Here is a 24,495-nt window from a genome sequence, read left to right on the forward strand (position 1 = left end):
AGCTCTGGTTAGACCCCATTTTGAGTACCGCGTTCAGTTCTGGGCACTGCATCTCAGGAAGGATATATTGGCCTTGGAGGAGATGCAGTGCAGATTCACCAGAATGATATCAGAGCTAAAAGGATTAAATTATGAGGACAAGTTGCATAGACTAGGCTTGTATTCGTCACACTGCTTGTCCGACATCCAATGCAGAAGTTTCTTTCAACTAAATATAGGGAAGACTGAAGCTGTTGTCTACGGTCCTCGCCACAAACTCTGTTCCCTAGCCACTGACTCCCTGGCCACTGTCTGAGGCTGAATCAGACCGTTCACAACTCTGGTGTCCTATTTGACCCAGAGATGAGCTTCTGACCACATATCCGTTCCGTTACCAAGACCGTCTACTTTCACCTCCGTAACATCGCCCATCTGTGCCACTGCCTCATCCATGCCTTTGTCACCTCTAGACTGGACTATTCCAATGCTCTCCTGACCGGCCTCCCATCTTCCACCCTCCACAAACTTGAGCTCATCCAAAACTCTGCTGCCTATATCCTAACTTGCACCAAGTCCCGTTCACCCATCGCCCCTGTGCTCGCTGACCTACATTGGCTCCTGGTCCGGGAATGCCTCAATTTTAAAATTTTCATCCTTGTTTTCAAATCTGTCCATGGCCTCAACCCTCCCTATCTCTGTAACCTCCTCCAGCCCTACAACCCTCCGAGATCTCTGCGCTTCTCCAATTCTTGCCTCTTGCGCATCCCCGATTTTAGGCACTCCACCGTTGCCGGCCATGCCTTCAGCTGCCTAGGCCCTAAGCTCGGGAATTCCCTTCGTAAACCTCTCCACCTGTCTACCTCTCTCCTCCTTTAAGATGCCCCTTAAAACCTACCTCTTTGACCAAGGATTTGGTCACCTGTCCTAATATCTCCTTATGTGGCATGGTGTCAAATTTTGTTTGATAATCACTCCTGTGAAGCACCCTGGGACGTTTTACTACATTCAAGGCGCTATATAAATGCAAGTTGTTGTTGTTCTTGTTGTTGTATTTCTTTGAGTATAGAAGATTAAGGGGTGATCTAATTGAGGTGTTTAAGATGATTAAAGGAGTTGATGGGGTAGATGGAGAGAAACTATTTCTTCTGGAGTAGGAGTCGAGAACAAGGGGGCATAAACCTTAAAATTAGAGCTAGGCCGTTCAGGGGTGATGTCAGGAAGCACTTCTTCACACAAAGGGTAGTGGAAATCTGGAACTCACTTTCCCAAAAAGCAGTGGAGGCTGGGGGTCAATTGAAAACTTTAAAGCTGAGATTGATAGATTTTTGTTAGGTAAGGGTATTAAGCAGTATGGAACCAAGGCAGATAAATGGAGTTAAGATACAGATCAGCCATGATCTAATTGAATGTTGGAACAGGCCCGAGGGGCTGAATGGCCAACTCTTGTTCCTTTGTTCCTTCCTAGATTAGCTAGAACAGCTGCAGATATGCTTGTTTACGTGCATTGGCTATTCACTCAGCTTTGACAGTAAGTTGTGTACACCGATTGAATTTGGCATTGGTTTGAAGTTTTGTGTGGGGTGTGAGATTATCTTGAAGAACTGGTTTCATGTGCTGTTGAAATAATGAGGTAAATTGCAAGTCACTCCCAGGTCTGCCTTGTTTGTGGAGGTGACTAATGCGTTACTGCCACAATGTGCCCTTGAAATCGTGCTGTGCAAATGTTAGTGTGCAAATGTTTAACGCATGCATCTTAGAATCATACAGCGCAGAAGGAGGCCATTCGGCCCATCGTGCCTATGCCTGCTCTTGGAAAGAGCTACCCAATTAGTCCCACTCCCCGCTCTTTCCCCGTAGCCCTGCAAATTTTTTCCTTATCGAGTAGAACTGCAATTCCCTTTTGAAAGTTACTATTGAATCTGTTTCCTCCATCCCCTCAGGCAGTGCATTCCAGATCATAACAACTCGCTGCATAAAGAAATGCTTCCTCATCTCCCCCTCTGGTTCTTTTGCCAATTATCTTAAACCTGTGTTGTCTGGTTCCCAACCCTCCTGCCAGCTTCTCCTTATTTACTCTTATCAAAACCCTTCATCATTTTAAACACCTCTATTAAATCTCTCCTTAACCTTCTCTGCTCTAAGGAGAACAATCCCAGCTGGGGCCGATTAGAGGCCATAAAGGAGATCTGCTCATGGAGGCAGTGGGCATGGCCGAGGTACTAAATGAGTACTTTGCACAGTCTTTACCAAGGAAGAAGGTGCTGCCACAGTCTTGGTAAAGGAAGATATAATTAAGATAATGGATGGGCTAAAAATTGAAAAAGAAGAGGTACTGGAAAGGCTAGCTGTACCTAAAATAGATAAGTCACCTGGTCTGGATGGGATGCATCCTAGGTTGCTGAGGGAAGTAAGGGTGGAAATTGCAGAGGTACTGGCCACAATCTTCCAAACATCCTTAGATACGGGGGTGGTGCCAGAGGACTGGAGAATTGCAAATGTTACACCCTTGTTCAAAAAAGAGTGTAAGGATAAACCCAGCAACCATAGGCCAGTCAGTTTAATCTCGATGGTGGGGAAACTTTTGGAAACGATAATCTGGGACAGAATTAACAGTCACTTGGACGAGTGTGGATTGATTAGGGAAAGCCAGCACGGATTTGTTAAAGGCAAATCGTATTTAACCAACTTGATAGAGTTTTTTGATGAGGTAACAGAGAAGGTAGATGAGGGTAATGCACTTGATGTGGTGCATATGGACTTTCAAAAAGCGTTTGATGAAGTGCCACATGGTAGGCTTACTATTAAGATTGCGGCCCATGGAATAAAGGGGACAATAGCAACGTGGATACAGAATTGGCTAAGGGACAGGAAACAGAGAGTAGTGGTGAACGGTTGTTTTTCGGACTGGAGGGAGGTGTACAGCAGTGTTCCCCAGGGGTCGGTGCTGGGACCACTGCTTTTCTTGATACTTGGGTGCACAGGGCACAATTTCAAAATTTGCGGATGACACAAAACTTGGAAGGGTAGTGAACAGTGCGGAGGATAGCGATAGACTTCAAAAGGATATAGACACTCTGGTGGCATGGGTGGACACGCGGCAGATGAAGTTTAACGTGGAAAAATGCGAGGTGATGCATTTCGGTAGGAAAAATGAGGAGAGACAATATAAACTAGAGGGCACAATTCTAAAAGGGGTGGAGGAACAGAGGGATCTGAGGGTGTATGTGCATAAATCGTTGAAGGTGGTAGGGCAGGTTGAGAAAGTGGTTGAAAAAGCTTACGAGGTCCTGGGCTTTATAGATAGAGGCATAGAGTACAAAAGCAAGGAAGTCATGATGAACCTTTATAAAATATTGGTTCGGCCACAACTGGAGTATTGTGTCCAGTTCTGGGACCACACTTTAGGAAAGATGTGAAGACCTTAGAGAGGGTGCAGAAGAGATTTAGTGAATGATTCCAGGGATGAGGTACTTAAATTACGTGGATAGACTGGAGAAGCTGGGATTGTTCTCCTTGGAACAGAGAAGGTTGAGAGGAGGTGTTCAAAATCATGAAGGGTCTAGACAGAGTGGATAGAGAGAAACTTACCATTGGTGGAAGGGTCAAGAACCAGAGGGAATAGATTTAAGGTGATTGGCAAAAGAACCAAAGGTGTCATAAGGAAAAACTTTTCTACACAGCGAGTGGTTAGGATCTGGAATGCACAGCCCGAGGCAGATTCAATCATGACCTTCAAAGGGGAACTGGATAAGTACTTGAAACAAATGAATGTGCAGAGCTACGGGGATAGGGTGGGGCAGCAGGACTAGCTGGATTGCTCGTGCATAGAGCCGGCGCGGACTCGATGGGCCGAATGGCCTCCTTCCACACTGTAACCTTCTATGATTCTATGATTCTCTAGTCTCTCCACAGTCCCTCATCCCCGGTATCATTCTGGTAAATCTCCTCTGCATCCCCTCCAAGGCCTTGATGTCCTTTCTAAAGTATGGCACACTTCTCTGCATGGCTGTGAAATTTCTTTGCCCACTATTTTAACAGAGACTTATAGACAGACTAACACCCCTGTTACAATAGCTGACAAAGGGATTCCATATTACGCGTCCAGGTGCTTAAATTCGGTGCTAATATCCTCGAGGCCTTTGTACCATTTGCATGGAGGTACACTGTACATTTCTGTGGTTCAAAGGCATGTAATTTAGTCAGGTGTAGGGTCTGGGGCTGTTTCTTCATATTGTTGACCGGAGGTCACCGGTTACGGTTACTGGCTTAGTCAACCGAGCATCATCCGACACCCAGTCTGGAACTTGGTGTGTGTTGAGCTGTAACGATATTGTGCTTACCTCAGTCAATGTTTCAAAAAAAGAGCACCTATCACCAATTTGCCCCAGTGGAAGGGGGAGGGGTAACCTCTGACTTAAAGTGAGTATTAAACGACTTCAGAACTAGCATTTCTGGAGACAACTGAGTAGCAGTTAATAGTAAGGCTGCATTGCCTGCCCTGATACCAGGAGTAGAAACAAGGTCATAATACTAGAAATGTAAGCTGCTTTTATACTGGTGCCTGGATTTTGAGAGTACGACCTAACTTTACCGCTTTCCTGGAAACTAGCTATAGTGGCGTAGGGCGAGGGGAAGGGGTTTCATGGTGTTCAACCCCCCCCCCTCCCCCAACCAAAATCCCTTTTTTTTTTATTCAGGCCATTCCTGCTTCTGAAAGAAAGTTCCTGAGATCACTTGATAGAACACAGAAGGTTCATCCAGGGCTGGTTCGTTCTGCAGTTCAACCAATGAAAACCGATTAGTTGGGTTTGCACTTCTATATCAGCTGTGGTATTGTCAGCCGTGTCTCAGTTGGTAGCACTCTTCACCCCTGAGTCAGAAGGTTGTGGGGTCAAGTCCCACTCCAGAGACTTGAGCACAAAATCTAGGCTGACACTCCCAGTGCAGTACTGAGGGAGTGCTGCACTGTCGGAGGTGCAGTCTTTCAGATAAGATGTTAAACCGAGGCCCCCATCTGCCCCCTTAGGTGGACGTAAAAGATCCCATGGCATTATTTTGAAGAAGAGCAGGGGAAACTTCCCTGGCTTCCTAGCAAATATTTATCCCTCAACCAATATCACTAAAAGAAAAACAGATTATCTGGTCATTATCCCAGTGCTGATTGTGGGACCTTGCTGTGTGCAAATTAGCTGCTGTGTTTCCTACATTACATCAGTAATTGCATTTCAAAAGTACTTAATTGGCTGTAAAGCGATTTGGGACGTCCTGAGGTCATGAAAGGCAGTGTATAAATGCAAGTCTTTCTTTAAAGTAATTTCTTTTGTACTGTAATCCAGACTAAAATAAAACCGATATGATCTTCCTGTATTTTGTTTATGCTTGATGTCTAAAGAGAAGCTGTTAAATAGAGAATTAATCCCACTTGTGAGATGGACTTGTACTATTTGCTGGATATGATTTTCATTAGTTAATTCATTCCCCGCTCTCAATTTCCGCACACAATTGACTTCAGTGGCCTGCCCTAGTACGGACAATGTAACGAATGCACCCTTTGCTTTTGTGGATCCGTTGAGCAGCTTCTCTAATTGAACTAAAAAAGAATAGAAATCCCATAGAATCCGCGTGAAGATTTTCCCCAAAAAAAGGGGACTCGGGCTATTCATAGAAGTAGGGAAAGGCTAAGTGTTTTCTTTTTGGGGGGGATAAAAAAGAGACTTTGAGGAGATTTAATTGAAGTCTTCAAGAAGGGAATTGGCAAAATTGGAGTTAAGATCAGCCATGATCTCATTGAATGGCGCAACAGGCTCGAGAGGTTGAATGGCCTATTCCTGTTCCTATTTCCTATAAAATTGATCCAGACTAATTGTTGACTAGAAAAAACGGACCTCCATTAATGTAGCATCTCTCAAGTCCTCCAAAATATTTTAAAGTGGAGCCTCTGTTGTTTATCGGCAAGCATGCACAGCACGATCCCAAGGTAAATGGTCGGCAAACCTGTTCTGGTGGGGTTGGTTGAGGGATGAATACTGTCCAGGTCATAAACGGAACTCTCTGCTCTTCCTGGAACAGTGCCACTGGATCTTTAACATCCACGTGAATAGGCCTCAGTTTAATATCTCGTCTGAAAGATGGCACTTCTGGCAATGCAGCAATCCCTCATTGCTGCACTGAAGCGTCAGCCGACCTTATGCGCTCAAGTCCTGGGCTTGAACTCTCAATCTTCTGAATTAGAGGCCACTAAGCCAAGCTGACACCTAATGAAGGGAAAAAATACCCTAGAGGACAAGTTGAAAACCAGGAAGTTAGGTGTAATGAGGCAAGCCAGGCCAGTCTTTGCACCTCAAGGATAAAGAATTGTACAGTAAGTTATCAGAGTAGGCTTTTACATTGGACAGTATAACTGGGTTCAAGAGATGTGTTTCTGGAGAGAGAATAATTGAGAGATATGGTGAGAAGGTGCTTAAGTGGTGAAAAATGGGATGGGCATATATTGATCTTAGGCATTTCTCTGATTCTAAAATCTCTTATGGTCTGTCACATTTACTTTAAGACTTTGTTGAATCTTACGTGGCAAATGGACTCTGGATACTTCTGTTTCTACACGTTCCACTAGGACCAACATTTTTGTAGAGGCACTTCAGATGCTGGTCATGAGTAGATCTTGAACATTGGACTGTTGTAGTACTGTGCCTTGATGTATAACAACAACTTGCATTTATATAGCACCTTCAATGTAGTAAAACATCCCAAGGTGCTTCACAGGAGCGTTATCAAACAAAATTTGACACCAAGCCACATAAGGAGATATTAGGACAGGTGACCAAGAGGTAGGTTTTAAGAAGCATCTTTAAAAACATAAGAAATAGGAGCAGGAATAGGTCATACGGCCCCTCGAGCCTGCTCTGCCATTCAATAAGATCATGACTGATCTTAACTTTCACGCCCTATCTCCATATCCCTTGATTCCTTTAGAGTCCAAAAATCTACAGATCTCAGTCTTGAATATATTCAACGGCTGAGTGTCCCCAGCCCTCTGGGGTAGAGAATTCCAAAGATTCACCACCCTCTGAGTGAAGGAGGAGAGAGAGAGATGGTGAGGCAGAGAGGTTTAGGGAGGGAATTCCAGAGCTTAGGGCCTAGGCAGCTGAGGGCACGACCGCCAATGGTGGAGCGATAAAAATCGGGGCTGCTCAAGAGGCAAGAATTGGAGGAGCGCAGAGATCTCGGAGGGTTGTAGGGCTGGAGGAGATTACAGAGATAGGGAGGGGCGAGGCCATGGAGGGATTTGAAAACAAGGATGAGAATTTTAAAATCGAGGAGTCACTGGACTGGGAGCCAATGTAGGTCAACGAGCACAGGGGTGATGGGTGAACGGGACTTGGTGCGAATCATAGAAGTTTACAACATGGAAACAGGCCCTTCGGCCCAACATGTCCATGTCGCCCAGTTTATACCACTAAGCTAGTCCCAGCTTAGTGGTATAAACTGGCAGCAGAGTTTTGGATGAGTGCAAGTAGTTATAAAATAAAATGTGAAAACTAAAAAAAAGTACGTTCTTAGTGTAGTTAAGTAAAAACTGCCAAATGATGAATATCTGATAAAAGAAACATTGAAAAAACTGCAAATACGCAGCAATTCACGGAAGCATCCGAAAGAAGAATTACTCGTATTTATAAAGTACTTCATCGTCTTGTCTAAAGAGAAGGATATCGGAGAGAAGTGGAATCCTGAAGGAGTTGAGAGTGAGACGAGCGAGATTATGATGGATTAAAGGAAAATTTTAGATAAGTTAGTTAGGCTAAAGGAAAACAAAGCACATGGGCTTGAGGAGATAGATCATCGAGTCCTGAGGGAGGAGAGGTAGTAAGTTGCTGAGGCCTTAGAAATTATATTTCAGGACTTTATTGGGCGTGGATGTGTGCCAGAGGACTGGAGAGTAGCCATTGTAATATGCATTTTAAAAAAAAAAGGAGTCCGAGCTAATTCGGGTAATTACAGGCCAGTTTGTTTAACATCCGGATGGAAAATTTCAGAGTCTCAAATTAAGAATGAAATGACGAGGCGATAAGGAGAAAATAATTAGAAGTGGCCAGCGAGGATTTCAAAAGCGATGATCGTGCTTGATGAACCTCGTATAATTCTTGGAGGAGGTAACAGGCATGATAGATGAGAGAGATGCAATGGATGTAGTGCATGGACTTAGGAAAGCCTTTCGACAAAGTACCACACAGGAGATTATTAGAGAAGATTAAGGGGTGTGGAATTAAGGGGGGGATAGCAAACTGCACAAAAAAATTGGTTGGAAGGAAGAAAACAAAGAGTGGGAATTAAGGGCAGTTTATTCAGAGTGGTTGGAAGCGGGTCGGGTTGTCCTGGGGGGGGTTCAGTTCTGGGACCACTTCTGTTCACTGTGTATATCAATGATATGGATATAGGTCTAGAGTGAGTGGTGTTGGAATTTGCAGATGATACCAAAATGGGAGGTACGGCGAATTCTTTATAAGACCAAAGCAAGCTGCAAAAGGCTATTGATAAGATGGGGGAATGGGCTTTAAAGTGGCAGGTGGGATTAATTGTCAGTGAGTGTGAGGTTGGTCAAAAAAGAGCATTAATTATACTCAATGGCAGTAGGGGCGGTGCTGTGGAAGAGCAGAGGGATTTGGGGGTACAGGTTCACAGGACATTAAAGGCAGCACTTTGAGTTGATAAGGCTGTAAGAATAAGCTAATGTAACTCTAGGTTTTATCTCTAGAGGTATAGAATATAAAAATTGAGGCAATGATGAGCCTTTACAACATACTGTGACAAGGATATTGAGGCTTTAGAGAGGGTAGCATGCTGTTTGGTATGAGGAAATACAAATATATGGAGACTTGAAAAATTGTGGTTTTTTTTCATTAGAACAATGCAGATCAGGGTAACTTGGTAGAAGTTTTTAAAATTATGAAAGGATGAGACAGGGTAGATAAAAGCAGTAGTTGACGGGTCTAGAACGAAGGTCGGTAGATTAAATGTAAGAGATTTAAAGCAGAGGGCAGGAGAAACTTCTTCATGCGGTGTTGTGAGGCTGCGGAATTCACTTCCAGGGTTAGGGGTTGAGACAGAAGCTATGTCAAAGGTCAAGATTACATTGCATAGATGGATGAAAGAAAAGAGGATGAAGGGATATGGGGGCAGGGTGGATGAATGTGATTAGGACTACATGCTCGCGCGAAGGGATATCACTGTCATTGACTGGATGGGCCGAATGGCCTGTTTCTATATTGTAATTTCTAAGTATAAACATGTCGAAGCACTTTACAAAACAAATTACGAACATACGAAATTGACGGGCAGGAAAAGACCAGCCGGTCCATCTAGCCCGCCCCACACCATGATGGACGGAGCATCATGACGAAACACTTCTTCCCCCCCCCCCACTCCCCTCCCCCCCCCCCCCCACCGCAGCCATGTCATTAATTTCAGAGTGCAGTGACTGTTGTTATGTAGGCAGCAATTGTGCAGTAGTAACATCCTGCAAACAGCAATGAGATAAATGACCAGTTGATCTGAATGAGAAAGATGGAGAATAACAATGCTTTGGGCGAGTGAGGCTCTTCACCCCCTGGATTGCCACCTTTTGCCAAATCCTGAACTGGCCAGTGGACAGAGCAGAGGCAGGGAGCCATGCGATTGTGTTCTTCTCTCTGCTCTTTCCCCGTAGCTTGGCAGATTTTTCCTTTTCAAGTATTTATCCAGTTTCCTTTTGGAAAGTTGCTGTTGAATCTGCTTCCACCGACCGCCCTTTCAGGCAGCGCGTTCCAGATCATAACAACTCGCTGCTTTGATGTTGCTGAAAGTTAATTGGAAAGTGGAAAATTGACTTTTGTTGCGAAATACTGCTTATGTTGGAAATCTGAAATAAAAACAGAAAATCAAGATCAGGCAGCATTGGTGGAGAGAAACATTGTTAACGTTTCAGGCCGATGACCTTTCATCGGAACTGGAAGTTAGAAATTTAACAGGTTTTAAGCAAGTGCAGAGCCAGGGAAAAAGTGGGAGGCGGGGTGGGGGGAAGGAAGGAACAAAGGGAAAGGTCTATGTTGGGGTGGAGGGCAGGAGCGATTAAATGACAAGAGGGATGACGATGCAAGGCAAAAGGGGGGGGTAGCAATGGGACAAGTAAAGAAACAAAAGTTGGGCCAGAGGTAATGGTTCTGCTGTAACCATTTACACCTGCTCTGTTAAATCTCGAACTTCTGCCAGTTCTGACGAAAGGTCATTGGCCTGAAACGTTAACTCCGTTTCTCTCTCTGCAGATGCTGCCTGACCTGCTGAATGTTTTTACAGCATTTTCTGTCCTTATTTAAATATGCGTTCTGTTTAGCATTTTACAAATTTTCACACTCACACACAAACACTCACAAACAGACTGTGCAGTCCGAAACTAGACAGCCGGCAGCTCAACCTTTGTCATCGGCCCCTTGCATATCCTTTGACTTTTGCCTCTAAATGAAACCTCAGCGTAGTTCGCAGTGTTAACACTGCCCACGTGACAACACTGCACCTCAAAGTAATTAATTGCGTGTGAAGCCCTATGCAATGTTTCTGAGTGATGCGATAAAATCATAGAATCATAGAGCACGGAAGGAGGCCATTCAGTCCATCGTGCCTGTGCCGGCTCTTTGAAAGAGCTACCCAATTAGTCCCCACTCCCCCTGCTCTTTCCCCGTAGCTTGGCAGATTTTTCCTTTTCAAGTATTTATCCGGTTTCCTTTTGAAAGTTACTGTTGAATCTGCTTCCACCGCCCTTTCAGGCAGTGCATTCCAGATCATAACAACTCGCCGCGTAAAAATAATTCTCATCTCCCCCCTGGCTTTTTTGCCAATTATTTTAAACCTGTGTCCTCTGGTTACCGACTCTCCTGCCAGTGGAAACAATTTCTCCCTATCTACCCTATCAAAACCCTTCATAATTTTTTACACCTCCATTAAATCTCCCCTTAACCTTTTCTGCTCTAAGGAGATCAATCCCAGTTTCTTGAGTCTCTTTAGATAACTGAAGTCCTTATCCCTTGTGTCATTCTAGTAAATCTCCTCTGCACCCTCTCCAAGGCCTTGACATCTTTTCTAAAGTGTGGTGCCCAGAATTGGACACGATACTCCATCTGAGGCCTAACCAGTGATTTATAAAGATTTAGCATACTTTCCTTGCATTCTTTCTTTGCTGAGGCCATTCCTGGACATGGTGAAGGGAGTTAGTATTTTTTTTTGTGTGTAACTGGTGTAGCTTGTTTTGTTTCCAACAAAATGATAATACAAAGGATGATCACCGAATTGAGAGGGTACAACTATCAGGAAAGACGGAACAGGCTGGGGCTCCTTTCTCTAGAAAAGAGAAGACTGAGGGGTGACCTGATAGAGGCCTTTAAAATCGTGCAAGGGTTCGATGGGGTTGAAATAGAGAAGATGTTTCCACTTGTGGGAGAGTCCAAAACTAGGGGCCATAAATATAAGATAGTCACTAATAAATCCAATGGGGAATTCAGGAGAAACTTCTTTACCCAGAGAGTCGTGAGAATGTGGAACTTGCTACCACACAGAGTAGTTGAGGTGAATAGCAGAGATGCATTTAAGGGGAAGCTAGATAAACACTTGAGGGAGAAAGGAATAGAAGGGTATGTTGATGCGGTTAGATGAAGTAAGGTGGGAGGAGGCTCAGGTGGAGCATAAACACCAGCATAGACCTGTTGGGCCGAATGGCCTGTTTCTGCACTGTAAAATTCTATGTAAAATCTAGAAGCAAGTAAAATGGATGCGATCAATATGGAATATTTTATAAAATAAATGTGCGCTCCATAATAATGCCAGACACCAGTGATGCAGATCCTCCATGCCAGTTGAACGTCACTGGGTATGGCTGAATACGCAACTTGTTTGCCAGGGAATGTATTATTCATGCGTGAGGATTTCTAAAAATAGCCAGTTGGCAAAACCTTCGTATCAGAGCCCACTTAGTCATTCAGCACTTGAGACTAAATGAAAACAGTAGATACCACTGAACTGAAATACTTGTGCACAGGAAAAGGTGAGTAGAATTTCTCTTTCTATCAAACAAGGTCAACAAGGTCATCTATGTGCGGAACCACAAGAGATGGGTGAGATCCTAAATGAATATTTCACATCAGTATTTACGGTTGAGAAAGGCATGGATGTTAGGGAACTTGGGGAAATAAATAGTGATGTCTCGAGGAGTGTACATATTACAGAGAGGGAGGTGCTGGAAGTCTTAACGCGCATCAAGGTAGATAAATCTCCGGGACCTGACGAAATGTATCCCAGGACGTTATGGGAGGTTAGGGAGGAAATTGCGGGTCCCCTAGCAGAGATATTTGAATCATCGACAGCTACAGGTGAGGTGCCTGAAGATTGGAGGGTAGCAAATGTTGTGCCTTTGTTTAAGAAGGGCGGCAGGGAAAAGCCTGGGAACTACAGACCGGTGAGCCTGACATCTGTAGTGGGTAAGTTGTTAGAGGGTATTCTGAGAGACAGGATCTACAGGCATTTGGAGAGGCAGGGACTGATTAGGAACAGTCAGCATGGTTTTGTGAGTGGAAAATCATGTCTCACGAATTTGATTGAGTTTTTTGAAGGGGTAACCAAGAAGATAGATGAGGGCTGTGCAGTAGACGTGGTCTACATGGACTTTAGCAAAGCCTTTGACAAGGTACCGCATGGTAGGTTGTTACATAAGGTTAAATCTCACGAGATCCAAGGTGAGGTAGCCAATTGGATACAAAATTGGCTTGACGACAGAAGACAGAGGGTGGTTGTAGAGGGTTGTTTTTCAAACTGGAGGCCTGTGTCCAGCGGTGTGCCTCAGGGATCGGTGCTGGGTCCGCTGTTATTTGTTATTTATATTAATGATTTGGATGAGAATTTAGGAGGCATGGTTAGTAAGTTTGCAGATGACACCAAGATTGGTGGCATTGTGGACAGTGAAGAAGGTTATCTAGGATTGCAACGGGATCTTGATAAATTGGGCCAGTGTGCCGATGAATGGCAGATGGAGTTTAATTTAGATAAATGTGAGGTGATGCATTTTGGTAGATCGAATCGGGCCAGGACCTACTCCGTTAATGGTAGGGCGTTGGGGAGAGTTATAGAACAAAGAGATCTAGGAGTACAGGTTCATAGCTCCTTGAAAGCGGAGTCACAGGTGGATCGGGTGGTGAAGAAGGCATTCGGCATGCTTGGTTTCATTGGTCAGAACATTGAATACAGGAGTTGGGATGTCTTGTTGAAGTTGTACAAGACATTAGTAAGGCCACACTTGGAATACTGTGTACAGTTCTGGTCACCCTATTATAGAAAGGATATTATTAAACTAGAAAGAGTGCAGAAAAGATTTACTAGGATGCTACCGGGACTTGATGGTTTGACTTATAGGGAGAGGTTGGATAGATTGAGACTTTTTTCCCTGGAGAGTAGGAGGTTGAGGGGTGATCTTATAGAAGTCTATAAAATAATGAGGGGCATAGATAAGGTAGATAGTCAAAATCCTTTCCCAAAGGTAGGGGAGTCTATAACGAGGGGACATAGATTTAAGGTGAGAGCGGAGAGATACAAAAGGGTCCAGAGGGGCAATTTTTTCACTCAAAGGGTGGTGAGTGTCTGGAACGAGCTGCCAGAGGCAGTAGTAGAGGCGGGTACAATTTTGTCTTTTAAAAAGCATTTGGACAGTTACATGGGTAAGATGGGTATGGAGGGATATGGGCCAAGTGCAGGCAATTGGGACTAGCTTAGTGGTATAAACTGGGCGACATGGAAATGTTGGGCCGAAGGGCCTGTTTCCATGTTGTAAACTTCTATGATTCTATGATTCTATAACCATTCAGCACAGAAGGAGGCCATTTGACCCAAGGTGCCTTGGCTCTTTCCCAACTGTGCCTCAGCCCCTCTGTCCTTGGGTAAGTGGGATGTGACCCTACAGGGAGAGTGTGTGCACCTGATATTGGGCAAACTGAAAGGCGGATTTCTCTGTGTTTTGGTTTGGAGACTCTTAAGCATGATGTCGAGTTTATCAAAAAAAAATGTACTACTTCAAGCAAGATTCTGGATTTGATTTTTAAGTGTTTGTGGAATGAATAGATTTGTTGCATAGGGTGATAGATGATGTGTTGCCAGCATCCTTCACTGGGAACAAAAGGTCATTCGGTACCTGTGCGTCTCATTCACTCGTGAAAGAACTATGATGAACTATGATTGAAACTGCTGCACCCACCTGTGTATTTGGAAAATATTGAACTGTTGTTTAGTGGGAACATCCTTTGCATCATGAGTATATGCGCATGAGGACGTCAGAAAAGGTCACTTAGCCCATTCTTCCAATACATTAACATTGCCATCACGGCAGCTAATTGCATTTTCAATAACCCCAGTGTATCTGCTTGGCCTGGCTGTAACCTCCTCCAGCCCCTACAATCCTCCTCCAACTCTGCGTTCCTCCAACTCTGGCCCCTTGTGCATCCCTCACTTTGTTCACCCCACCATTGGTGGCCGTGACTTCAGCCATCTAGGACCTAAGCTCTGGAGTGCCCTCCCTGAACCTCTCCCATCTTTTCCACCTACACCGCTCCTTAAAAATGACCTCTACCAAAATGAGTTTTGGTGTCCATACTTAAGAAAAGACATACTTGCTCTCGAGGCAGTACAAAGAAGGTTCACTCGGTTAATCCCGGGGATGAGGGGGCGGACATATGAGGAGAGGTTGAGTAGATTGGGACTCTACTCATTGGAGTTCAGAAGAATGAGAGGCGATCTTATTGAAACATATAAGATTGTGAAGGGGCTTGATCGGGTGGATGCGGTAAGGATGTTCCCAAGGATGGGTGAAACTAGAACGAGGGGGCATAATCTTAGAATAAGGGGCTGCTCTTTCAAAACTGAGATGAGGAGAAACTTCTTCACTCAGAGGGTAGTAGGTCTGTGGAATTTGCTGCCCCAGGAAGCTGTGGAAGCTATATCATTAAATAAATTTAAAACAGAAATCGACAGTTTCCTGGAAGTAAAGGGAATTAGGGGTTACGGGGAGCGGGCAGGAAATTGGACATGAATTTAGATTTGAGGTTAGGATCAGATCAGCCATGATCTTATTGAATGGCGGAACAGGCTCGAGGGGCCGATTGGCCTACTCCTGCTCCTATTTCTTATGTTCTTATGTTCTCTTTGACCAAGTTTTTGGTCACCTGTCCTAAAGTCTCCTTCTTTGGCTCGGTGTCAGTATTTGTCTGATGACGCTTTTGTGAAGCGCCTTGAGATATTTTACTATGTTAAAGACGCTATATAAATGCAAGTTGTTGTTACTGGCAGATAACCCAGGCTCTGTTGTCATATAAAATGCCCAGGAGCTACATGCGAGTGGGCCCAGCGTTTAAAATCCAGACTTTTACTTTTCTGTTTTCATATACCACAGTTACTGAGTTATAACCAGAGAACCTGGGCCTGTACTTGCTCTCGATTGCAAGCACAAAGATTGCTATTTGCTGAGTGCACAGAGATGCAGGAAGTGAGATGTGGAATGGGAAATAACCAAGTTATGCTCTGCTAATCCAGTAACCACCATATCACTGATAAGTGGCAATTGAATTAGTCAGCTACAACTGCATATGTTTCCAATAAAAAAAATAAATTGATGAGCTCCTCAATGGCCTAGGGAGTAAAAGGGACTGCCTTGTGTAGTAGTAAGCCGGGCAACAACAACAACAACAACTGCATTTATATAGCGCCTTTAACGTCATAAGTGTTGCAAGGTGCTTCGCAGGAGCGTTATCAAAAGATTTGACCCCGAGTCTCATAAGGAGATATTAGGATAGGTGACCAAAAGCTTGGTCAAAGAGGTAGGTTTTAAGGAACGTCTTAAAGGAGGAGAGGTAGAGAGGTGGAGAGGTTTAGGGAGGGAATACCAGAGCTTAGGGCCTAGGCAGCTGAAGGAACCGCCGCCAGTGATGGAGCAATTAAAATCGGGGATGCGCAAGAGACAAGAATCGGAGAAGCGCAGAGATCTCAGAGGGTTGTCGGGCTGGAGGAGGTTACAGAGATAGAGAGGGGTAAGGCAACGGAGGGATTTGAAAACAAGGATGAGAATTTTAAAATCGATCAGAAGGTCATAGGTTTGATTCCTGCTTTGTGCTCTGTTCTCCAATTGAGTAACAGTTGGAGTGATGCAATTGGTCTCAGGATCTTAGAATCATAGAATGATTCAGCACAGAAGGAGGCCATTCAGCCTATCGTGCCTGTGCCGGCTCTTTGAAAGAGCTTCCAATTAGACCCATTTCCCCCACTCTTTCCCCACAGTCCTGCATTAGAGAGGCTGATCTGTTTTCAGGTCTTAGCTGGCAACACGTTCTCATTGAGCGGTGGGACTGATGGGAGCTGATTTCACCTCTGGTTATGTGTCAGCTTGGCTCAAGTCGGTAGCACTCTTCCCTCTGAGTCAGAAGGTCGTGGGTTCAGGCTCCACTCCAGAACCTGAGTTATGTGGTCTAGGCTGTCACTTCACTGTGGTACTGAGTGAGTGCTGCATTGCCGGAGGTGCCGTCTTTCAGATGGGTGATTAAACCGAGTCCTTGCCTGCTTGTCCAGGCGGACGTAAAAGAACATGGTACAGTTTGCAAAAGAATAGAGAGTTCTCCTGGTGTCCTGGCTAATATTCCTCTCTCAATCAAGATGTGATGTGGAGATGCTGGTGATGGACTGGGGTTGACAATTGTAAACAATTTTACAACACCAAGTTATAGTCCAGCAATTTTATTTTAAATTCCACAAGCTTTCGGAGGCTTCCTCCTTCCTCAGGTGAACGTAATGTGAACGTAACGGTGTTCACCTGAGGAAGGAGGAAGCCTCCGAAAGCTTGTGGAATTTAAAATAAAATTGCTGGACTGTAACTTGGTGTTGTAAAATTGTTTACAATTGTCAACCCCAGTCCATCACCGGCATCTCCACATCAAAAGAAAACCAGATCAACTGGTCCTTCTTCTCATTTGTTGTTTGTCCCACCCTGCTGTGCGTAATTAGCCACATAACAACAATGACTATACGTCAATTGGTTGCCAAGCACTTTGGGATGTCCTGAGGATGCAAATCAGCGCTCTATAAATTGCATCATCTTTCTTTCCTCCCTGTGGGAAAATGCCTCTGTCTCTACCTGGCTGCTTTCCAGTGTGGCCCAACTTCAATCAGGAGCTCGACGTGTGGGGAATTGTGGATCACCCCTCACTGCTTCTTCTCACAGCGCGTCAATCTTACTAATTTGCCGTGCCACCCACTGACACTTTTAATCTCTTTACATCCTTGTAACGCAGTCGAAGGAAGAGTATTCTGTAAACATAATTGAAGAGTTAATTCAATGAAATGCACAGTTCTTTTTTTAAAGTTAGTTCTGGACGTCCTTCCTTGGGTTACATGATATCCTTTTATTTGGTGGTGTATTTGGAGATACTCAGCCACTGCCATATTATTACCGGCCCATATATATTTGTCACTGTGAGCCCTCTCTGTCACAGTTAGGGACATAGAAACAGGAGTAGGCCATTCAGCCCCTCGAGCCTGTTCTGCCATTCAGTTAGAACATGGCTGATCTGTATCTTAACTCCATTTACCCGCCTTGGTTCTGTAACCCTTAACACCCTTGCCTAACAAAAATCTATCAATCTCAGTTTTGAAAATTTCAATCGACCCCCAGCCTCTATAGCATTTTCGGGGAGAGAGTTCCAGATTTCCACTCCCCTTTGTGTGAAGAAGTGCTTCCTGACATCACCCCTGAACGGCCCAGCTCTAATTTTAAGATCATGCCCCTTTGTTCTGGACTCCCCCACCGGAGGAAATGGTTTCTCTCTATCTACCCTATCAACACCTTTGATCATCTTAAACACCTCAATTAGATCACCCCATAATCTAAATTCAAGGGAATACAAGCCTAGTTTATGCAACTTGTCCTCATAATTTAACCCTTTTAGCCCTAGTATAATTCTGGTGAATCTGCATTGCTCTCCCTCCAAGGCCAATATATCCTTCCTGAGGTGCGGTGAGCCCAGAAGCGAATGCAGGACTCTAAATGGGGTCTAACCAGAGCTCTATATAACTGTAGCATAACTTCCACCCCTTTGTATTCCAGCCCCCTTGAGATAAAGGCCAACATTTCATTAGCCTTTTTAATTATTTTATCGATACCTGTCGTGATTTCTGTGCATGGACCCCTAAATCTCTCTGCAGGTAGTGTGGAAGTTCAGTACTGTACTGGTGTGATATGGACCCAGAGGCATACGGTGTTATATAATGTCGTATGTGAGACCGGGGTTCACGTGTTGGCTGGACTGGGTGGGGACGGCATGTTTCCTTCCCTGGTGGGCATTGGTGGGCCAGTTGAGTTTTTACAACAATCCGACAGATTCATGGGCACTTCAGTCACCATTTCAAAATCATACCTTTGGTCCTCATTTTTATATAATGCTTTGATTTTACATTGTTATTTATAGTTAACTAGCAAAATGTTTGGCAATTTGGGAAGCAGAAAAGTAGAGTTGGTTGGAGCATAGGTGATTCTACCCGATATGCCGATATGGTGAGTTGAAGTAAGGTGGGAGGAGGCTCGTGTGGAGCACAAACACTGGTATAGACCTGTTGGCCGAATGGCCTGTTTCTGTGCTGTAAAATTCTATAAAAAGGAACAAATAAAATACTGGAAATCAGAAATCAAACCAGGAATGGTAGAAAACTCAAGCAGGTCTTCCAGGATCTGAAAAGAGAAACGATAGGTTAGCGTTTCAGGAAGATGAAGGGCCTCCATCCAAGAGTGTTTTCCCTTTTCAGGGCCTGCTATTGTATTTCTCCTTTTATTACAATGGTCATAGCCTCTGACACAATTTTTTAAAAAAGAGTTTACATTTATATAGCGCCTTTCACGACCTCAGGACATCCCAAAGCACTTTACAGCCAGTTAAGTATTTTTGAAGTGTAGTCACTGTTGTGATGTAGGAAACGCGGCAGCCAATTTGCGCACAGCAAGCTCCCACAAACAGCAATGTGATAATGACCAGGTAATCTGTTTTAGTGATGTTGGTTGATGGATAAATATTACATAGAGATGAAATTGAAAACCTTTTTACTAAAGAGGCAAAATTTATCGAAATCCAAAAATAGGAAGCAATTTCTACTTTCCTTGTGTTTTTCAAGGCTTGAAGTTCAGCTAACAGAGAGGAAAGAAAAGGCGTATGGAAGGGAACAAGTACATTTTAATGCTATCATTAAAATGATAGATGTCAACCGTGGCTCAGTTGGCAGCACTGAGTCAGAGGGTTGTGGGTTTAAGTCCCACTCCAGAGACTTAAGCACAAAATCCAGGCTGACACTCCAGAGCAGTACTGAGGGAGTGCTGCACTGTTGGAGGTGCCGTCTGGATGAGATGTTAAACCGATGCCCCGTCTAGAAGAAGAAGATCAGGGGAGTTCTCCTCAATGTCCTGACCAATACTTACCCTTTAACCAACATCGCTATAAAACAGATTATGTGGTCATTATCACATTGCTGTTTGTGGGATCTTGCTGTGCTCAAATTGGCTGCTGCGTTTCCTACAACAGTGACTACACCTCAAAAAGTACTTCATTGGCTGTAAAGCGCTTTGGGATGTTCGGAGCTCATGAAAGGTGCTATAGAAATGCAAGTCTTTCTGTCTCAGAGTTTGTCTAAACTACGGTTGAAAATTAAATAGCCGAGTCCACAGCAATGATTGCTGCTGACTGTATCCACCACAGATTGCCAGAGTGGGGTAACACTCAGATTTCGTGAGTGTCAGGACTGCACTTGATTGCTGGGGACGGTGGTGGGGGGGGGGGGTGGTGGGGGATGAGTGAGGTGGGGGCTGGAGGAGGGATGGGGTAATTACAGGAATGTGAAGTGCTGCACGAAGGCACTGAATGGAGACTGGCCTAAACTCACGTCACTTTGAATCCTTACAGTCGGGGATGGCTTCAGTCCCCGTTGCCAAGGTTGAAAGAACAGTGACGTAATTCAGCATGTCTCAGAATCCCCTTGTGGTACTTTACAAGGTAATTCTTGATGCCCCAAAAAGTGCATCAAAAACATTATATAGGGATATAAAGAAAGAAAGAAAGTCTCCTTGTGCCATTGTGCCTTCTTACGATTTGGGTTATCTGGCACTTTCATTCATCAGTGGATAGATTGTTGTAAAGAAGTAATCCAATTGGGCACTGATGCCTGTTGCTGTTACTGTGACTTGCACTTGATTGCGGTAATTCTGCCAATGGGAATCATAATCCCAATATGTTCCATGCTGGGTAAAGGGAGCTAAAGATAACTGAACCATAACAAATTCTCGAGCAGAATGCAACCTGTTTCCATAGATGCACGCCCTTGGTGACAGTAACATGGAGAGAGGGGGAAATGTTCCAAAAGGGGGATTGTCTTTATATAGGAACAGGAGTAGGCCATTCAGCCCCTCAAGCCTGCTGCGCCATTCAATTAGACCACGGCTGATCAGTACCTTAACTCCATTTTCCCGCCTTTGCTCCGTATCCCTCGATACCCTTACCCAACAAAAATCTATCGATCTCAGTCTTGAAAGCCTCAATTGTCCCAGCATCCAAAGCCTTTTGGGGGAGAGAATTCTAGATTTCTACTTCCCTTTGTTAGTGTATTCATTAAGCCATGATAACTTCCTAAATATTGTATGTTGTGCGTTTCTTTCTCTTTGCTGGTGTCATTTGAATAGCTTATGAGGCATATGGTAGATGGGGGTATTTACCTCTGTGTTGAGACTTCTGCAGTTGTTTCCTACATTATTGAGTTGCTCAGATAGCTTCTTGAGTTCTCAATGTAGAGGTAAATACCTTTGGACACTGTTCTATACAATAAGAACACTGCAATATCACTAATGGTGTATCATATTTGTAGATGTATTATAAAGAAACTGCATCCTTATGCTTTTCTGCACTCACTGTATCGATATTAACCCTGTAAGGAGTCGCACAACACCAGGTTGTAGTCCAACAGCTTCATTTGAAATCACAAGCTTTCGGAGCTTTGCTCCTTCGTCAGGTGAGTGGCACTCACCTGACGAAGGAGCAAAGCTCCGAAAGCTTGTGATTTCAAATAAAGCTGTTGGACTATAACCTGGTGTTGTGTGACTCCTTACATTTGTCCACCCCAGTCCATCACCAGCATCTCCACATCATGGATATTAACCCTGCTGTCTCTAGTTTTGTATTTAAGTTGCAGAACAAATAACTAGACAGGATGTAACACTCCAAGAATATTTTTAAAGCTATGGTAATTACAAAAACCTATTCAACCTATTCTTCCAAACTATCCATTACTCTCAGATCAGCAATGCCTCCATCCCAAAAGGCTTTCAACTTGATGAGCGCTGAAATTGATGCATTACCATTAAAGGTTTGTGTGGTTCTTCTGTGGGCTCAGCTGGTTAATGTAATGAGTAGCTGAGCTACCAGGATCCAGGTTTGACCCCTAATTTGTGCTGAATGAGCACAATAGGAAGGCTGCAATTGACTTCACTATCCCGGCACCTAGTTTTGGACTCCCCAACAAGTGGAAACATCTTCTCTACGTCTGCCCCATCGAACACCTTCATAATTTTAAAAATCTCTATCAGGTCACCCCTCAGCCCTCCCTTTTCTAGAGAAAAGAGCCCCAACCTGTTCAGTTTTTCATGATATTTGTACCCTCCCGGTTCTGGTATCATCCTTATAAATCTTGTTTGCACCTTCTCCAGTGCCTCTATATCCTTTTTTTTAATATGGAGACCAGAACTGAAAAAGTACTCTAATTATGATCTATTGAAGCTTCCATATAAGTTTATCATATCTTCTCTGCTTTTCAATTCTGTTCCTCTAGAAATGAACCCCAATGCTTTGTTTGCACTTTTTGTGTCTTTGTCAACCTGCGTTGCTACTTTTAATGATTTGTGTATCTGTAAATGATTCTGACATAGGTTTAGCAGAGTGATATTGAAGGTTGATGATGGGGTGATGCAAACTGTGAAAGAATGTATACCCTAAACCATAAGATTCTTAATAAGGTGGAGGAACTGCGAGATCTAGGGTGCAGACAAATTTGGGTATTATGTACAGAGGCATTGAACACAAAAGCAAGGACATTATGTTGACTTTGTACAAGACATTGGTTAGGCCATAGTTAGAGTACTGCGTGCAACTTTGGACACCCTGCTATAGGAAGGATATCATTACCAATAAAAGGATGCAGCGGAGGTTCACCAGAATCGCATCCATAATGTAAGGTTATAGCTATGAAGAAAAGCTTAAAAAAAAATCAGGTCCTTTTTCACCGGAACAGCACAGGTTAAGGGGGAAATCTAACAGAGATTTTCAAAATTAAGAAAGCTTTTGAGGGGTTAAACAGTGAAAGATTGCTTCCACTGGTTGGCGAATCAGTAAGAAGACTGGGGATTATTATTAAAAGAATAAAGGAGGAAGTGAGCAGTCCCCAGCCTCCTACCCCCCCAACAAACATTGTTTAACATGTTATTCAATTCACTTTTGTTTGACTAGTAGGGAGTACTCCCAGTGTCCTGGCCAACAGTCGTCCCCTAATCAGCACCTTCAAAAATAGATTAACGTCATTGCTGCTTGATGTGCACAAAATAGCTGCCGCATTGGCCTATTTAACAAGAGACTCTCCACGTCAAAGTAGTTCATTACAGGTGCAGAAGGTTGGGATAATTCTGAGACTTGTTAAGCGCAATATGTAAGCTTGCTTTCTTCTACAATTAGTCTGCTACATCTTATTTAGGTGATAGGGTGAGATGAAGTAAGGTGGGAGGAGGCCCGTGTGACCAGCATTGGGCCGAATGGCCTGTTTTCGTGCTGTAAAATTCTATGCATGGATTAATATTCAAGCATTGTTCATTTACGCATTAGACGTAGAAAAAACTTTATTTTTTTCTCCGCAGGATAGTGAGAATGTGGAACAGACTCCCAGAGATGGTAGTTGATTCATGGTAAATTGAGACCTTTAAGAAGGAGCTGGATCGATATCTGTTGGGAACAGGCATTGGTTGTTAGAGAGATACCAATGGCACTGGCTAATGTTTTTTTCAGAGAGATAGGGCATGGGACTTAGTGTTTCTTAAAGTAGAGGGTCAATGGGGAGTGATTCGGGAGAAGTTCGAACAAGGAATCTGAATGGAGTGGGACTATACAAAACCCTGGTTAGACCGCACCTGGAGTACTGTGAGCAGTTCTGGGCACCGCACCTTCGGAAGGTCATATTGGCTTTGGAGGGAGTGCAGCGTAGGTTTACTAGAATGATACCCGGACTTCAAGGGTTAAGTTACGAGGCGAGATTACACAAATTGGGGTTGTATTCTCTGGAGTTTCGCAGGTTAAGGGGTGATCTGATCGAAGTTTATAAGATATTAAGGGGAACGGATAGGGTGGATAGAGAGAAACTATTTCCGCTGGTTGGGGAGTCTAGGAGTAGGGGGCACAGTCTAAAAATTAGAGCCAGACCTTTCAGGAGCGAGATTAGAAAACATTTCTACACACAAAGGGTGGTAGAAATTTGGAACTCTCTTCCGCAAACAGCAATTGATACTAGCTCAATTGCTAAATTTAAATCAGAGATAGGTAGCTTTTTAGCAATCAAAGGTATTAAGGGATATGGGCCAAAGGCAGGTATATGGAGTTAGATCACAGATCAGCCATGATCTTATCAAATGGCGGAGCAGGCACGAGGGGCTGAATGGCCTATTCCTGTTCCTATGTTCCTTTGTTCCTATGATGGGATGAACAGTCTTTGTGGGATTTTCTTACGCATAGTCGATAAAGCCTGAAATTTATAATTGGTTAGGCAGCAAATAGTGAAATTTGGGGGGAAAAAAGTTGAAAACTAAAAAAGGATGATGTGAGATGTATCATATCATGGTAGGTACAGCATAGGAGGAGGCCATTTGGCCCATCATGCCTGTGCCGGCTCTTTAAAAGAGTTATCCAATTAGTCCCATGGCTCTTTCCCCATAGCTCTGTAAATTTTTTCCCTTCAAGTATTTATCTAATTCCCTTTTGAAAGTTACAATTGAATCTGCTTCCACCACCCCTTTCAGGAAGTGCATTCCAGATCATTACAACTCGCTGCGTAAAAAAATGTTTCCTCATGTCACCTCTGGCTCTTTTGCCGATCACCTTAAATCTGTGTCCTCTGGTTACCGACCCTTCTACCACTGGAAACAGTTTCTCCTTATTTACTCTATCAAAACCGCTCATGATCCTGAACACCTCTATCAAACCTTCCCTCAACCTTCTCTGTTCTACATAACTGAAGTCCCCCATCCCTGGTACCATTCTAGTAAATCTCTTCTGCACCCTCTCTAAGGCCTTGACATCCTTCCTAAAGTGTGGTGCCCAGAATTTAACACAGTACTCCAGCTGAGGCCTAACCAGTGTTTTATAAAGGTTTAGCATAACTTTCATGCTTTTGTACTCT

General features: G+C 43.9%; 1 protein-coding gene across 1 annotated transcript in view; it reads left to right on the forward strand.

The window, feature by feature from the left end:
• LOC137320735 (microfibrillar-associated protein 3-like) overlaps positions 1 to 24,495 on the forward strand; it is a 33,928-nt gene that overhangs the window by 7,601 nt on the left and 1,832 nt on the right. The gene's annotated exons all lie outside the window — the stretch shown is intronic.

Source organism: Heptranchias perlo, chromosome 4 (genome assembly GCF_035084215.1).
Source record: "Heptranchias perlo isolate sHepPer1 chromosome 4, sHepPer1.hap1, whole genome shotgun sequence".
In the NCBI taxonomy this organism is placed as follows: Eukaryota; Metazoa; Chordata; class Chondrichthyes; order Hexanchiformes; family Hexanchidae; genus Heptranchias; species Heptranchias perlo.